A 14,586-nucleotide genomic window follows, 5' to 3' on the forward strand; every position below is an offset into this window, starting at 1 on the left:
GTAGTTTTAGTAGAGACGGGGTTTCACCATGTTGACCAGGATGGTCTTGATCTCTTGGGCTCGTGATCCACCCGCCTCGGCCTCCCAAAGTGCTGGAACCACAGGCGTGAGCCACTGCGCCTGGCCTTTTTTTTTTTTAAGGCAGAGTCTCTTGCTCTTTCACCAAGGCTGGAATGCAATGGCCTGATCATAACTTACTATAACCTGGAATTCCTGGCCTCAAGCAACCCTCCTGCCTCAGCCTACCAAAGAGCTGGGATTACAGATGCAACTCTTCTTTTTTCTCATTATTTTAGGCTTTTGTTTGTCCATTATACTTTCATGTTCATGTTTCACACAGAGCCTTCTAGAAATTGAAACTTCAGCTTTTTCAGTTTTTGTTTTAGTTTTCTGATACTCATGTAAAAATTTTTTAATTCAAAATAGGGTTATACAAACTGCATTACATTCAAAGTCATTTTCCTTTAACCAATAAATACTTTTATTACCAAAAATTACAATGCAGTATAAATATGTCTTTCAAGAGACAATTACAGGATTTACTTTAAAATAATAATTCATATATCAAAACAGCATGGTACTGGTACCAAAACAGATATACAGACCAATGGAACAGAACAGAGGTCTTGGAGGCAACACCACACATCTACAACCATCTGATGTTTGACACACCTGACAAAAACAAGCAATGGGGAAAGGATTCCCTGTTTAATAAATGGTGTTGGGAAAACTGGCTAGTCCTGTGCAGAAAGCAGAAACTGGACCCCTTCCTGACACCTTACACTAAAATTAACTCCAGATGGATTAAAAACTTAAACATAAGACCTAACACCATAAAAACCCAGAAGAAAACGTAGGAAAAACCATTCAGGACATAGGCACAGGCAAGAACTTCATGACTAAAACACCAAAAGCATTGGCAACAAAAGCCAAAATAGACAAATGGGACCTAATCAAACTCCACAGCTTCTGCATAGCAAGATAAACAATCATTAGAGTGAACCAGCAACCAACAGAATAGGAAAAAATTTTGTAATCTACCCATCTGACAAAGGGCTGATATCCAGAACCTACGAAGAACTAAAACAGAATTACAAGAAAAAAACAAACAAACCCATTCAAAAGTGGGCAAAGGACATGAACAGACGCTTTTCAAAAGAAGGAATATATGAGACCAACAAACATATGAAAAAATGCTCATCATCATCGATCATTAGAGAAATGCAAATCAAAACCACATTGTGATACCATCTCACGTCAGTTAAAATGGTGATCATTAAAAAATCTGGAGACAACAGATGCTGGAGAGGATGTGGAGAAACAGGAACACTTTTACACTGTTGGTGGGAGTGTAAATTAGTTCAACCATTGTGGAAGACAGTGTGGCACTTCCTGAAGGACCTAGAAATAGAAATTCCATTTGACCCAGCAATCCAATTACTGGGTATATACCCAAAGGATTATAAATCATTCCGTTATAAAGACACATGCACACGTATGTTCACTGTGGCACTGTTTACAATAGCAAAGACCTGGAACCAATGCAAATGCCCACTGATGATAGACTGGACAAGGTAAATGTGGCACATATACACCATGGAATACTATACAGCCATAAAAAATGATGAGTTCGTGTCCTTTGTAGAGACATGGATGAATCTGGAAACCATGGTTCTCGACAAACTGACAGAAGAAGAGAAAATCAAACACCACATGTTCTCACTGATAGGCAGGTATTGAGCAATAAGAACACATGGAGATAGGGAGGGGAGCATCACACACTGGGGTCTGTTGCAGGGGCAATAGGGAAGGAACAGTGGGGGGTAGGGAGTTGGGGAGGGATAACATGGGGAGAAATGCCAGCTATCGGTGACAGGGGGATGGAGGCAGCAAACCATATTGCCATGTATGTACCTATGGAACAGTCCTGTATGATCTGCACATGTACCCCAGTACCTAAAGTACAATAAAAAAAAAAAAACAGTAATTCATAATATCCTTTCGTTAGTATGGCCCTATAAAGGGACACAAATTTAAAGTTCCATGGTAAATGTCTTATTTTCTCAATCTTGTCAGTTCTTATTACTTGCATGCTTATATCCTTTCTGCTCATATCCCATAAGTCACACCTATATTCAAGGAAGGTAGAAAATGTAGCATCCAGCCTTCATGGGGTGGGATTGTTTTATTAATAAAAGAAAGAAAGGAAGAATAGATACTAGGGAACAAAAGCTATCTCTACTGCAGCTTATAGTAGGCAGATCTCTTCCACCACCCTCCAGGAGGTCCTTAGGAAAAGATACATTGTATAAAAGAGTTAGAGGAGGCAATCTGATTGGATGGCAGAGATAAGAAACTTGTCTTGAAGTTGTGTGTGCATAGCACTTACTTAAAAGTGTGAGAGAAAAAAACACTAGTAGGCAAAACTATAGAGATAGTAAAATATCAGTAGTTGCAAGAGTTGCAGGGAACGGAGACAAAGAGGAAGGGATGAATACTTGGAGAACAGGGCATTTTTTAGGACAGTGAAACTATGATATATGATACTGAAATAGTGGATATATGACATTATGCATTTGTCAGAATGCATATCGCAAAGACAAGGAACAAGGCTAGAATCTGATAACCCAGAAGGATATGCTATACACTTGCAGCTTTTCTACATCCCCAAAAGTAAAAGAACATAGGGTCCTCTCCACCAATTCCAATGAGGGGAAAGAAATCACCCTGGATAATAATAGACCACTGCCAGAATGATTCTTGCAGAACATGGGTTCCCCTGAAATACAATGTATAGTTCCCAAATATCCTCAAACGCTTGAAAGATTAAAAAGTCCAACCAAGAATGTTAAAAATGTAGACAAAGGCAGGCTGGGCTCGGTGGCTCATGCCTACAATCCCAGTACTTTGGGAGGCTGAGATGGGTAGATCACTTGAGGCCAGGAGCTTGAGACCAGCCTGGTCAACATGGTGAAAACCCGTCTCTACAAAAAAATACAAAAATTACCCAGGGGTGGATGGGGGGTGAGTGCACACCTGTAATCCCAGCTACTTGGGAGGCTGAGACATGAGAATTGCTCAAACCTCTGTCTTCAAGTGCTGGGATTACTGGTGTGAGCCACAATGCCAGCCTCATTGCCATGCATTTTTAGCACATCACTGTTGCAATTCTACATTATCTTTATCCTTTGCTAACATCAAAACCTTTACAATAATTTTCAGTAACTTTGGGACTTTTTAAAATATTTTTTCCTTTTTCCTTTTTTTCTTTTGAGATGGAGTCTTGCCCTATCGCCCAGGCCGGAGTGCAGTGATGCCATCTGGGCTCACTGCAACCTCTGTCTTCTGGGCTCCAGCAATTCTTGTGCCTCAGCCTCCAAAGTAGCTGGAATTACAGGTGCATACCACCATGCCCAGCTAATTTTTTTTTTTTTTTTTTTTTTTTTTTAGCAGAGAGGGGGTTTTACCATGTTGGACAGACTGGTCTCAATCAAACTCCTGAACTCCTGACCTCAAGTGATCCACCCACCTTGGTTTCCCAAAGTGCTGGGATTACAGGCGTGAGCTACCATGCCTGGCTTTTTTAATGTTTCTAAAGGAGCACAGATAATTAAATAATTATAGATTGTCATTAAAATATGGCAATTCTCTATTACCATTTCCATACAAATATTTGAATTCCAAGTGTCAGTCACAGTCTCTAGGATTTTTTTGTGTTTTTGTTTTTTTGAGATGGAGTCTCACTCTGTCACCCAGGCTAGAATGCAATGGTGCGATCTCAGCTCACTGCAACCTCCACCTTCCGGGTTCTTTGGCGCCAGCCTCCTGAGTAGCTGGGACTACAGGCGAGCTCCACCACGCCCAGCTAATTTTTGTATTTTTAGTAGAGGCAAGGTTTCACCATATTGGCCAGGCTGGTCTCGAACTCCTAACCTCGTGATCCGCCCACCTCAGCCTCCCAAAGGCATGAGGCACTGCACTCGGCTCACAGTCTCCAATTTTTATATACTGTAATTATATGTATACTACTAAAAATCAAATAAAACATAACTTTCAAACATGTTTAATTTCATAAAAATAACCAAATTCAGAAACAAAAATGTTTCTAAATTAGAATCATCAACTAAGTCAAGCTCTAAGCTAAGGAATGTGATCAATATAGAATATTAGTAGAATACAATTTTTATTTTCATATTGATCACAAAATGTATCTAGAATACAATTTATATTTTCATATTGATCATAATATATATATCTACTCCTAGATATTTACTCAAGAGAAATGAAAATATATGTCCACAAAAATACTTGTATGCAGTTATTCATAGAAACATTATTCATAAGAGCCAAAGCTGCAAACGTCCTTCCCAGATGAATGGGAAGCAAATTGTGGTACAGTATGTCCATGCAATGGAATACTACTCAGCAGTAAGAAGGAACTAATTGCAGCTAAATGCAACAACATGAATGAATCTCAAAAGCATCATACTGAGCAAAAGAAGCCAGACATATACATACTGTATGATACTATTTTCTAGAATTGGCAAAGCTAATCTAGAGTGGCTAATCTAGAATAAGGTTGTAGTTGCTAAGGGCTAAGGTTTGGAGACAGGATTAACTGCAAAAGGTATTAGGTCACATTTTGAGATAATCAAAATATTTTGATTGTGGTAATAATTATACACGTCTTAGTCTATTCAGGCTGCTATAACAAAATATAAACTGGGTGACTTATAAAGAGCAAAAATGTACGTATCATAGATATGAAAGCTGGAGAGTCCAACATCAGGGCACTAGCAGACTTGGTGTCTAGTGAGGACATGGTGCTGGGTTTGTTGAAAAGCCCCATCTCCTCATACCATCACCTTGGGGATTAAGATCTCATTTTGGGGAAAGACATTCAGACCATCGTAGCATATGGGTGTATGCATTTATCAAAATGCATTGAACTGTAGGCTTAATTTGGGAGCACTTTATTGTATATAAATTATACCTCAACATGTATTAAAAATACAAAAATAAAACAAAACCCAAAAATATATATGTACTTCACATGTAGCAAAAGCGACAATAAGAAATTGTGTAAGGGAGCTAGGTGAGGTGGCTCATGCCTGTAATCCCAGCACTTTGGGAGGCTGAGGCGGGCAGATCACCTGAGGTTAGGAGTTTGAGACCAGCCTGACCAGTAAGGTGAAACCCTGTCTTGAAATAATAAATAAATAAATACATAAATTGTGTAAGGGAGAGCTTGAATCACCTTGCTGTTGCTATTATCAGTTCTCTCAACTTCACTCTGATATGGACCCTTTTTTTTGGCAGTATCATATCACGATTTTAAGTTAATAGACTTTGCTTTTTAGAAAATGTTTATGTTTCCAGAAAATTGAGCAGATAGTACAGATAATTACTACCTATATATCTATCACCTATATGCAACCCATTATAGTTTTACCTCTTATTAATGTCTTGCATTAGTGTGGTACATTTGTTACAACTGAGCTAGCTGTAGGTTATTGGTAAATACATAAATTATATCCTGTCTGGTAGTGATCTGAATTGACTGCCCCACCCCTCCAGTGGAAAAACTAGTTCTATCCCATTTTGCCTGGTTCATATGAGTAAAATGAAGTTTGAAACATGTTCATTTGTATATCTGTATGAAAGTCATGATTTTACCCTTTTCTGAAATTATCTTTTATTTTTTATTTTTATTTATTTATTTATTTTTATTGAGACAGAGTTTCACTTTTGCTGCCCAGACTGGAGTGCAATGGCATGATCTAGGCTCACCGCAACCTCTGCCTCCCAGGTTCAAGCGATTCTCCTTCCTCAGCCTCCCAAGTAGCTGGGATTACAAGCATGCACCACCATGCCCAGCTAATTTTGTGTTTTTAGTAGAGATGGGGTTTCTCCATGTTGGTCAGTCTGGTCTTGAACTCCTGATCTCAGGTGATCCACCTGTCTTGTCCTCCCAAATGCTGGGATTACAGGCATGAGCCACCCGTCCAGCCCTGAAATTGTCTTTTAATAAGGGAGTGGAAATTTACACCCAAGTGGCTTTTCAGTACCAGTCCTCACTGAAGTGTCAAGGACCCCTGAAGGGAAGGGCAGTCCATGGTCTTTGTAGGCACAGGACAGTTGCCTGGGAAAATGAACCAAATCTCAACCAAGGGGTCCTTCAGTGGAGAGTGGTGAAAGATGATGAAAGGCTCAAGAAGAAGTAAATGATAAAGTAGATCAATAGCAAACTGTGGTAAAAGAATGTACACTGTAAAGTTTATTCTCTGTAGGTTTATTGCTGAGTTAAAAACGAGGAAACTTAGGCCAGCACAAGAAAATTAGATGCCAATTTATTTTCCTGGGCGAGGTTCTGTGGTCCCAGGGAGAAGGGCCAGGGAAGTCACGCCCGACTCCTCTCAGGAATGGGGTTTTATAGGGAGGGAAGGCGTTTGATTGGATTTGGAGAAACAGCATGTGGGTGAGCTGCTGTTGGTAGGTAGGTAGGATTTCCGGTGAGCGGGCTAAGTGATGAGTGCAGAGGGGATTTCCAAGGGTGGGGTTAGGTGCCGAGTGCAGAGGGGATTTCCAAGGCGGAGCTAGATGATAGGCATATTCTGTTAATGTAATTTTCAAGCGGGGAGGGAGATGGCATGTCCAAACTCCCGGCGAGGCAACCAGCCTTACATACATCACCTTTGGAAAATGCAGAAAAGAAGAGTCCAACAGGATATTGGCAGCACCCTATATCCATAATTCACTGATTTGGAAAGCAATTGGTAGAAAATAATCTACAGACAATAAAAGAACTACAGAACCTCATAAACTCTTCAGAAGTTTTGATTCAAACACACTCTGCTTTCAGGGCCTCAGGATAGACTCCCTGGTACTGCAGCAAGATATTCTTTCCTACTGGACTTTCCCCTCACCATCCAGCAAAGAAAATACTGCAGGGGTAATGAGATACGATCAACGCACATGCCCCAGGGTCCATCTTTTGTTAGTAAAGGCTTGAATGTCCTTGTTCAATAATGATCTGTTTTCTTAAATGTTGTATGGCTATGTTTCCTAATCAGGAATTAATTATGATTATAGGATTCAATTGCATATTGATATTAGTGTGTTATAATGATATTTTGCATAAAGACAAGTTTAGTCTGCAAACCTGGAAGCCTCTGGGCAGATTTAATTCAGGAAGCTGCTCTAGATTCAGATCAAATCAGGAGTTGTTCCTGAGGCAATAACAATAATATGCATTTGCTCAGCCCCTTCATCTGCATTATCTTATTAGTGAAACAGGAGGCGTACTGTAGAAAGGGCACCAATTTGAAGTCAAGAAGTCATAGGGCAAGCTTCATTCCTGTTCCTTCCATGATATGTAAATTTTGGTCAGTCATTTATTTTCTCTGAACCTCAGGATCTATATTTCTATGAAGTAGAATTGGTAATAATCCCAGCTTTGCAGGGCTGTGGAAACCAAAATATACACATTTTTAAAGTTCAGGGATTGATACGTTGAGACAATAAAATCATACCAACAATCATTAATGTGACTGTGTAATCTGTATTTTCTAACAAGGAAAGATGACCAGGTACAAAAGAGTGTTAAAGAATTATCTCATTCATTGTCCTGTAGAAAAGCAGTAAAAGGTTGTAACCAGAAATTAATCATGATGACCTCTAGGTAGGAAGATCATGGGTGTTTTTGTTTGTTTGTTTGTTTGTTTGTTTTCTTGTTTTTTTTAGACGGAGTCTCACTCTGTTGTTGTCCAGCCTGGAATGCAGTGATGCAATCTTGGCTCACTGCAACATCCACCTCCCAGGTTCAAGCAATTCTCAGGTACCTGCCACCACGCCCAGCCTTTTTATGTATTTTTAGTAGAGATGGGTTTTTGCCATGTTGGTCAGGCTGGTCTCAAACTCCTGACTTCAGGCGATCCATGGGTGAATTATTTTCTTCATGTTTTTTGGTATTTTGTAAAATATTTTTTATCTTTTTTCTTTTTTTTCTTTTTTCCATATATCCTCTGAAATGTTTTTGGTAGTTAAGAAAAATAATGTATTATCATTGATATGATTTTATAATAAAAATTAAAAATAAAAATAATAAATAATAAAAGTAAAAATTTTATAATAAAAATGTTAACCTCAATTTAAAAATTAAAATTTATATCTGTGGTTTTCTTTTTTCTTTCTTTCTTTTTCCTTTTTTGAGATGGAGTTTCACTCTTGTTTCCCAGGCTGGAGTGCAATGGCGCAATCTTGGCTCACCACAGCCTTCTTCGCCTCCTGGGTTCAGTCGATTCTCCTACCTCAGCCTACCCCATAGCTGGGGTTACAGGCATGCACCACTACGCCCAGCTAATTTTGGATTTTTAGTAGAGACTGGGTTTCTCCATGTTGGTCAGACTGATCTCGAACTCCCGACCTCAGGTGATCCACCCACCTTGGCCTCCCAAAGTGCTGGGACCACGCCCAGCCTTATATCTGTGGTTTTAAATGACAATAAATTATTTATAATCTTTACTATCTATTGGACAGAAAGAATGTTATCTAGGTATAAATGGATCCTGTTGTTCTGTAAAGGGAGAAACAATGGAAGAAAAAAGATCAACTTCAAAGGGAAAAAAGCCAAAAGGTGAGGGCCGGCAAAGGATGATAATGGGACATTCCAGATGGGCAATGCCTCCCTTCTGCAGTCCAGAGTTGGCTATGGACAATGTCCCTTTGTGGTTCAGTCTTCCTCGTATGAGGGGCTGATAGTATAAACATGAAGAGATAGATAGTAGAAAGATGGAAAGAAACATCCTTCTATTTATACACAAAGCAGGAATACAATGAGACGAGTAACGGCAGGGAAGGAGGATACCATGAAAGCTGTCCAGTCCCATTAAAATTACATGCTGTTAGAATGCTGAATTTGGAGTGAGACTGCCCACAGTTAGGAACATTGCTACATTTTTGTAATGTTTAACTGTTTCATACTATGATGGTTTTAATCTTTTATGCTGTTGGATGTGTCTGATAAAGAGGAGGTAACATGCATCACCTCATAGACTTATCTCTGATATTGGTTCTTAATACATATAACACACACCCTGCTTGTAAAAGTGATATGTTTAGTGTGGTCAATGGGGAAATACTGGGATTTTACTTAGCTAATTTGTCATAAGATCCTCATGAAGATGGTCCAGAGAGTGATGTAGCAGCCAGTAGGTGAAGTACAGCATTTGAAAAGACCACAGTTAAAGAATCGCAATGCCCTCCCAGCTTCTTATGAATTCCATTGTCTCATTCAGACTGAGGTTACCAGCTCGTGTGATGCTTAGCCTAGAGATTCCACAAAGGTGAAGCTGCCTAAGGCCCCAGGCAGGAAGACTGAGGTGTGGACAGCTAGACGATGCTAGAGGACATCTTCCCGGAATAAAAGCATGAGTCAAGATGTTATGAAAACACTTCACATGTGTGCTGCACCCATGTCACATCCCTGTATCCTTTCAATAAATGTCTTTACTAAATGGAATGTGGGTATCTCATTTCTTCAGCTTTCAGAAATATAATTAAAACAATCCGGATTAGAATATCCAAAAGGAGATATCCAGTAGATAGTTGTTTAGTGCATAAGTCCAGAGCTCATAGAAGGGGTCAAGCTGAAAATACATATGCTGGAGTTATCTCCTATGCTTACTTAACTTATATTAACTCTACTATATGCATTTGGCAAAAAACAAAAACATATTTTTCTTATAACATGGCCGCTAAATGCAAGCCAACAACTTCATCTGGCGTTTAACTAGAGAAACAACCTTCTGTTCCAATAGCGGAGGAAAACTGGCTGTGTAGGATTTCTTGATTGATAGTATATACATTCAAAATCATGTATACAGTATTTTAGAGAAAATTTTAAAGATTTTCAAAGATAATTTTAACTCCGTTTTATTTTTGCCTTTCACGCTGACTTTAGATTCTAACCCCCTCAGAACAAGTCAGTCCTCTGTATTTGGGTATCATTGATATATAGGTGATTGCAGCTCTGGTTACAGAAGAGGCTATTCCAGGCAGAGTGCATAGAGTGAGAGAAGAAGAGATCTGGGGGTGAAATCTTAAGGAACATCAATATTTGAAAAGCAGACAGAAGAACCTAGAAGAATTCTAAAAGAATTAGGAGGGGGATGAGGAAAGACTAGTATAGTAATAAGAAACCAAGAAGAGAGTTTCCCGACAGTGGTTAACAGTATCAAAAATAAAGCAAAAACAACCAAGGAAGGTAAGTGTTGAGAAGCTACCATTGGCTTTGGAAATTAAGAAGACACTGATGATCTTAGCAAAAGAAGTTGGGGTGTTATGATAATGGATGCCTCTCTTAAAAAAAAAAAAAAGTAGCCCAGGCGTGGTGGCTCATGCCTGTAATTTCAGCACTTTGGGAGGCCAAGGCAGGTGGATCATGAGGTTAGGAGTTCAAGACCAGCCTGGCCAACATGGTGAAACCCTATCTCTACTAAAAATAGAAAATTTAGCTAGGCATGGTGGCACACGCCCGTAATCCCAGCTACTAGGGAGGCTGAGGCAGAAGAATTGCTTGAACCCCAGAGGCAGAGGTTGCAGTGGGCTGAGATCACGCCACTGCCCTCCAGCCTGGGTGATAGAGCAAGACTCTGTCTGGAAAAACAAAAAGTAAAAACAACAAAATGTACAGAGTGGCAAGGAAGTAGAGATGTCAAGCTTTTCTATGCAGAGAAGGAAAAAGATAGGGGTATGGAGGAGTACTTCGGTATTTCACATTTAAATAGGTGTGACTTTGATCAAGTTTATAGGCCAAGCACAAGAACCAGAAGGAAAGAGGAGATAATTGAGATAACACAGCCCCTGAAGAGACAGAGGTTGAGTCCCAAGTACTTAGTTACATTAACTGTAAGAAGGGCAAAGGAGGAACATGTACTAGAAACAGATGCCTTTGTGTTTGAGAGGAAAGAAACTCCAGGAAGAAGGGATTGAGGAACTTCCTTTCCAATAGCTTCCATTTTCTCTGTAACATAGGAAGTAAGCACTGTCATTTTTTAAAAGTGAGGAGAAAGGGTGATGGATGCACCAAAATGTCAGAAATCCCCCTACAGGACTTAACCTTGTAACCAAACACCACCTGTTCCCCCAAAAACTATTGAAATGAAAAAATAAAATAAAAATGAGGAGAGGGACTTAAAAAACAAGTAAACTTAAAAAAAATTTTTTTTTGAGACAAAGTTTTACTCTTGTTGCCCAGGCTGGAGCGCAATGGCACAATCTCAGCTCACTGCAACTTCCACCTCCTGGGTTCAAGTGATTCTCCTGCCTCAGCCTCCCAAGTAGCTGAGATTACAGGATCCCACCACCATGTCTGGCTAATTTTTGTATATTTAGTAGAGACGGGGTTTCACCATATTGACCAGGCTGGTCTTGAACTCCTGACTTCAGGTGATCCACCTGCCTCAGCCTCCCAAAATGCTGGGATTACAGGGGTGGTGAGCCACCGCATCCAGCCCCATAAGTAAACTTTTTAAATAGAGTTTAAAGGAAAGGGAAGAAGCTGATAAGGGGTATATAGGATTTGAGAATATAGCTAACATTGGATTCTTCTAATTGTGGAGGTCCTAATTCCTAAATTTTATGTGATCGTTTTTCCCAGCACCACTCATTCTGGTTGGGTGAAGGAGTATAAAAGGCAGATGAATAGATGAGTTCAGGACTACATGCTTGCAGGTGTGCCAAAAAGAATTGAAAATATAGGGAGAATTGAGATTACTGGTCGGAGAGTGATAGAAGTGAGATCCATGGGGTCTGGACTGGATGGTAAGGAAGTGATGATAAGAGAGAACCACCAGATTTGAAGGAGAGGGATCAAGAGACTGAAGATACTACAGCGTCTTTCAGAGAGTAGGGCTATAGAAATAGAGAGCGAGATAACTAGCAGAGTAGGAGGACATGTTTGGAGAGGAGGAGACTAATGCATGAAATTATCAGTTTGTTCCAGTTGGGCACAAAGCTCAGAGATAATCTAAGCTGAGTTGCCCATGCAGAGAGGAAGTAAAGGCCCTAAGCAATAAATAGGCACAGAGCAATGAGACTAAAGTAGTTGAAGGGTCATTCATGAAGGCCTTAAGGTAAGGTTGAAAGACAATGAACCAAGAACCAAAAGTCTAAATGAATGTAGAGGATTAAGAAAAAGATGGTGATGAGAAAGGTAGGAAGTAATACCAAAGGCCACATGCTGTGGCTCACGCCTGTAATCCCAGCACTTTGGGACGCTGAGATGGGCAGATCACTTCAGGTCAGGAGTTCAAGACCAGCCTGGCCAACATGGAGAAACCTTGTCTCTACAAAAATTAGCTGGTGTGGTGGTGCAAACCTGTAATCCCAGCTACTCGAGAGGCTGAGGCAGGAGGATCACTTGAACCCGGGAGGTGGAGGTTGCAGTGAGCCGAGATCGCGCCACTGCACACCAGCCTGGATGACAGAGCAAGACTCCATCTCAAAAATAATAATAATAATAATAATAATAATAGTAATAATAACAATGGGTTGGTATAGAGCTCAATGGAAGAAAACTTTTACATGATAGGCAAACAAAATGGTCTGGAATTGGCACATTGGCACTCAGAGAATATAAGCAATACCTCTAGGCTATGAGGAAATGAGTCAGCCTAAAGTAGGCTAGGGAGCTTAAGGAAACCTTTATCAAATAGGTGAGTCCATGTCATACTGGCTCTCTGTACAAAATGGAAGTGTTAAGCCAATTAATATTCATACACTGGTTTCAAGAACACATTAAGAATATAACATATGTCAGGCACTGTGCTAAATGCTAGAAACAGCAATGAACAAGACAGGTGCTGCCCCTGCCTTAATGGAGGCTAGAGTCTGTAATCAGCAAGACCCTAGACAAACAAGCAGAAAAAAAATTTAAGCCTGAACATGTTATGAGGCTGTTTAGATCTGGTTGTTGCAGGAATCTTAAAGGCCAAATCCACCAAAGCTTTCCCAAGAGTAAAGATATGCATACAATCTGGAAGGCATTGATATTGATAATGTTGATAAGTCTTCTCATATCTTTAAAAAAGTCAATGATAAAGCTGTTTACTAAAAAGCAAACACTAGTTTATTGTATCTTTAGGGGTTATTTACATTACAACAAGGCACAGAATCTATTGATATGGAAATCAGTTAAGAATGCTTTAATAGCAAAACAACCACAGAACTGTATAATGTTCTTCCAAAACATAATACCTAAGAACCACATGAAAGTTAAATTTAAATGTTATATGCATGCAAGATGGAAAATTTCCTAGATGCTTTTAGAAACACTATTATAGATTGCTATTCTGAGTACCAAATGATAAGAGCAGTGAAAAGAACTACAGATGAATTATAGGTAGATATATGTGACAACTGCATGTAAATTACATGTAAGATCATCTTTCCTTTGACATGCCGAAAGCTTTACCCAATAAGAGTATTTTCAATTACAAATTTCAGGCAGAAACATTCAACCATTTAGACCACTTTGAAAAGTTATCTTATATTGCCCTGTCTACAAATATAATCAATATATTAATAAATTTCTATTTTAAAAAACACAATATATCAGGAAGATAAAATGTAAGCAATGTCAAGTAATCAGAGATAACACTTCCCATGAAAAAATGTAAAAAATAAGGTATAAAATTGCAAACAACAAAAAAAAAATCAAAACTTTAAAAAATGGATTATAATGTGCTGTAGGAGATGGGAGGGAATAAGAAAGAAGAGAACATGAAGCAACAAAAACTTATCACAAGATACCATATTCCTAGAGTACAAGAATGTTCAAGCCTCGAATCCTGAAGCCAACAGTCCCTTTTAGCCTTCTTAGCACATCCTGACAACAGGAGGCTTGAACATAAGCTTTTAGGGCCCAGTAAAGCCTTTGGGAGGCTTGCCACCTTGAGTTTCACTGTGGATAAGGCTCAGTGAACAAATGCCAGGCTGAAAAACAAGCTGACCTTCCCTTAGGAGGAAGGCTTTGGCTTAAGTTAGATTTAAAGATTTCAGTCATGTGTTTGCTTCCCCAAACTCCACTTGATTGTGCCAGAGACCCCCTACCTTCCCGGTGCTTTGCAAATTTTGTATCGGAATCATTTGTCTTAGAGAATATATACATTGCAGAAAATATCAATATATCATAAAATAAATTTTCTTCTTGAAATAGGATCAAGGATCTAGTCCCACAGAAAACATACTTCGGCAGGGTATAAATAATGATAGCCACATAGTCATTCAACAACTGCTTACTCAGTAACTACTAAGTGCAAAGCACTTTGAGCAAGGCAGCATAAAGATAAAATTCTCGGTCATAAGCAATAGAAACTGACTGGCTAATTTTAGCAGAAAAGGAATTTATTGGCAGAATAACAAGTAGCTCATAGAATCAACAGGAAGAGTGAAGAACAAGGCTTAAAAAAAAAAAAAAAAAGGGCAGGAGCCAAGGGCAATCAGACAGCTGGAACCACAAGGTCACATCCAAGTTTGGTTAGGATGCTGCTTCTGCTGGCCCTATACTGCCAGACAATGTGTTGG

Source organism: Sapajus apella, unplaced genomic scaffold (assembly GCF_009761245.1).
Source record: "Sapajus apella isolate SASKATOON/1434 unplaced genomic scaffold, GSC_monkey_1.0 scaffold1, whole genome shotgun sequence".
NCBI lineage: Eukaryota > Metazoa > Chordata > Mammalia > Primates > Cebidae > Sapajus > Sapajus apella.